The sequence below is a fragment of the Uranotaenia lowii genome, chromosome 3, assembly GCF_029784155.1.
Source record: "Uranotaenia lowii strain MFRU-FL chromosome 3, ASM2978415v1, whole genome shotgun sequence".
Classification (NCBI taxonomy): domain Eukaryota; kingdom Metazoa; phylum Arthropoda; class Insecta; order Diptera; family Culicidae; genus Uranotaenia; species Uranotaenia lowii.
In genome coordinates, this window is record NC_073693.1 from 252,467,415 (window position 1) to 252,471,816 (window position 4,402).

Consider the following 4,402-nt stretch of genomic DNA (forward strand, 5'->3'; position numbering starts at 1 on the left):
TGCTCCAAGAATGCCGTCTTCGCCGGGTCGTTCGATCCACTTTCGACAGAGTATGTTTGAGGTGGCCATCCACCCAACCAACAGGAGTTGGAGCATCGGTTCCACAACTTGTGATATCATCACTAGTTATTCAATATTATCGGCCAGCGAAAACATTTGAATTTGCCGATTTTTGCAGGAGGGCCCTGTTGACTTTGAGCTGCCTCTCCTGTCGGAGCTGTTGCCGAAGATTGTTAGTACGCAGCAGCATTGCTGCTGCCAAAAGAAAATCGTTCGAATTAGCTGTAACAAACGAAGATTTGTTAAAATCAATCAACTCATATCACATTCTTACCTACCATTAGAGCTCTTCGAGCTAGTTAGCTGAAAAAATAAAGAAGCCGCCGTTCCTGGTCGATTACGGATTGTTTTCTTGTCTTTCCCCGGGCAGCTTCAGGAGCCAACTCTGTACACGTCGCGGTTGGTTCGATGAAATTCCGATGTGTATCCTTTTGATACGGAACGAATAGTTGCTTGCTTGCGTATATATTTTTTGTTTGTGTTTTGATTCCCTCAACCGCTTCACGCTCGTTTTTTAATAACCATTATAGGTTGGAAAATGAACCATTTAAGGTTAAAAAAACACTGCGTTAAATCACGAAGTAAAGTTCTTGATAGTTACATGGGACAACACGAATTTTTGAACAACGACTCGAGATGAATTGTGAATTAAAAAACCAACATTATGTTGAACGAAATTTTAAGAGGGGTTGACTGCCGTAAAAAAATTATATTATGTTGAACTGTCTGATGAAAAATTATGCGATTATCAATTGCCTAACTACTGAAAATATTATATGCATAATGTAGAAAATCCGTGTTTGGTATATTACCAAACTTTTTATCAATTACTGTAAAAACGTTGAAAACACCTCATTTGATTTTTTTTCACATAATTGATGTGAGCAAAATTTAGAAAGTATATACATATGTTGTATATAAAGTATTACCCGAGCAGACTTTTATGGCAAAATAATACCTAATTTTGCTATCATGCCTTGAAAGTAAATTGAGGTATCATTTTGCCCGAATAAAGGTGGTACAATGCCAAAATTTGGGTCTCACTTCTCATATATGGATACCTCAATCATGTCAAGTGTAGGTTTCACTGAAACCTTAATGATACCTGATTTAGCAAACGTTTTAAAGCGAATTTTGAGAGCATAATGATACCACATTTAGGTAAAATTAACAGCCAAAATTTGGCATCGTTGTGATATCAAATCCTTTTTGAAAACGTTGCCAAACGAGGCATTATTAAGCTTTCATTTGAAACCAAAATTTGACATCACTGAGCTATCTTCTAATCTAAAACGATACCCAAATTTTGATATTGTACCACCTTTATTTGGGCAAAATGATACCAAATATTGGTAACAAGGCATGATAGCATATATAAATAAATATAATTCAGCCATTTAAGTTTGCTCCGGATTGTAAAGTACCTTGTTAGAGAAATCGTTTGTAAGTGAAATCGTCTGTATTAAGATAAACAATAGGACCGTAAAACGGGGTAACTTTGATCACCGGGATATATTTTACCAACGATAAATTTTTGCACATTACCATCAATAATTCAATCTATAATTAGAATATTTAAAAACTGTTTTCTACGTTTAAAAGCCTATTTATTAAGTATCAAACAGGCAAAATTTGGTAAGCATTTGAAAAAAAAATCTGTTAGTAAAAATAAAAATGTAATTTCGAAATCTTGAAATATCTATTTTTTCCAAAAGGCTCGCATACAAACAGTTCTCCTGATGAAACCAAATAGCATTTTAAAGCAAACGGGTTGTTGAATGTGAAAGAACAATTTTTTTGTGGTCTATGTAAATTTAGAGTGCTATTTTTATAGTCATTTATTGAAAAAAAATTGATATTTAAAAGTCAAGAACATTTGTGGAGGGCCCAGAGGAATTGTGAATGTAAAATTTCATTTGTGTTTTGTAGTCCAAATCAAACTATTTTAGCAATTATTTTAATTTTTGCCCCTAAATGTATGCATTATTATAGTCCTATTTTCGATTATAAATGTTTTTAAAAGGAAACGTTAAAAAGTAAACTAAAATTGATTAACTAGCATTTGTAAATATTATGAAGGTGTTTTTGTATTTATTATGTTCAAGAAAACTCGTCAGAACCGTCAAAATAGAGAATGATCAATGTAACTTCAAAGCATCAAATTCTTAACAGAGACGAAATTGATTTTCAAATCAAATTAAAAGTAGTCTAATAAACTTCCGCAACCATGTTTTACGTTCATAGGAGTCCAGTACTGGTTTTAAAAATATTAAACATGCCACATTCTCCTTTATCGAAAAAATAAACGAAAAATATTGAAAAAGTGATCAATATTACCCCGGTGGATATTACAATAGGTTGAAAATCGTTGTAGAAAAACGCCTAAATTCATGCATATATCCGGCATAACACTAACAAATGAAATAAATATTCATATCTTACCAAAGTAAATGCCTTAATAAACAAACCTTTGATTAAAAAAAATCTTACCAAAATGAGAACATAGTGTCGGAAATTTTGACCTAATGTATGGTTTTGATTTTACTAAAATTATACAAACAATTCACAAACCTCCTAAGATTTTAGGTCAACGATTTTAAAATATCAGAAATTCTAGTATAGATTTTTTTTTAAAACGAAGAATTCTTTGCATGTATCTGCTGAGCTATAAGGCCTGAATTTATATTCAAAAAATGTTGTTGTAATGGACACAAAATAATCCTAAACTGCATCGGAACGTTAAAGACGTCTTAAAGGTCAAAGCGTCAATAAACAACTAAAAAATTATAGTTGCTCCACTGTTGGCTCGAATTCAAGCAACCGTTTACATTATGGGGCAGTAGAACTTTCTCTAAATATTTCATTTAACATGCTACTTTAAAACAACAAAGCAGTTTTACTTACGTGCTGGTCAAGAACTCTGAAGGAACAGTCAAAAAGGTATTTTAGACTACGAGAAGTGAGTCATCGACATCAGTTTAGAACCACAGCATCATCGTGTTTCGAATAATCCAACAGATACGGCACGTAAAATGCCAATCCAATGCCAAAAAATGGGTTGTCGACCACCACGAGTGGCGCAGATCCTACCCAGATCTATTGGCATTTATGCTGCTATGTTGAAACTTTTCTAAGGCGTTCAATGGTTTGGTTGTACTTCGATCGGAGATTGGTATCAGAAAAAGTCTTCTTGTGGACCAATCTGAACGGCTTCTTTTTGCTCGACAGCATCTATAAGACAAAATGTTTTGATGTTAAAAATCAATAATAACTATAACTTATTGTTCACCTGATAAAGTTGCGATGTTTCTCCCTTAAGCGACAAATTTCGAGAATTGTATGGTAGTGGAATTTTTCTTTGTCCATTTCCTCCTCCACTCGATCGACCCTAGCGGCACGGTTCCAGTAGTACCTATCAACGAATATCCAGTTTCAATTAACGACTACTATATGAAATCAGATTATAACTAACTTGATTTGATTGCTCCCGGCAAATTTTAATGAATTTTACTCCAAAATCGCGCCGCCTTTTCTTCCGGAGGGGTCGATGATTCGCCGGGAGTTACCTTAGTCGACATTCTAACCAGGTTTCGATTGCAGGTCCGGCTTTGGCGAAGAGAACGTCTACACACTACTCTATATCGACGGATCCGGTCGGACCGGGTTCTTATAGTGTATTCTTAGCTGGTTTTATAACCGATTAACCGCGATATAAACAACGACCGAACAAACCGAGGAAAGTTTTTTTGTCATTTCTACTGTATCAAAACAAACCAAGTATGTATGGATCGGTAACGTATAGAATATTCCCTTTACTACTGCAGATGCCAATGAACTTGAACATTTTTGAATTTAAATTAAAGCTAGAAAATCGAATTAAGTATAAAACATTATTTTTAACATCTTGTGAAGACTGAAAACGCCGAGAAATTTTAAATTACACGATACACATTGACGAGAAATTTTAATACTTTACACAATCTATATAAAAAGCCAATTTCTGTGGGTTTGTTTGTTTGTTTGTTTGTCCTCTATAGGCTCAGCCGTTCTAAGAGCTAGAGGTCTGAAATTTGGCGTGGATGCTCATCAGGACCAGGAATTATGAAAAATGTTTTCAGATTTTCGGATGACCCCTCCTGAAGGGGGTCGTCCATACAAGACAAATATTGTTTTCGCGATATTAATGTTTCTTTTCTTCGGATTGTGTTGAAAATTTGCACATGAGTGTTATTGAAAGACGAGCAATCGATTTCAGGAGTCAAATTTTGTGTAAGGGGTCAGCCAATGGGGTCGTTCATTTTAACTGTTCGCTGTTTTTGTGATATTGACGTTATTATACATA

At 34.4% G+C, this 4,402-nt stretch overlaps 1 long non-coding RNA gene across 1 annotated transcript; it reads right to left on the reverse strand.

The window, feature by feature from the left end:
* Positions 1–3,013: 3,013 nt before the first annotated feature.
* Positions 3,014–3,662, reverse strand: LOC129751911 (uncharacterized). The gene is made up of 3 exons (XR_008738825.1): positions 3,533–3,662; positions 3,350–3,472; positions 3,014–3,291 (listed from the first exon to the last, which is right to left on the reverse strand). It is a non-coding gene; the product is annotated as an uncharacterized LOC129751911 (long non-coding RNA).
* Positions 3,663–4,402: the final 740 nt, after the last annotated feature.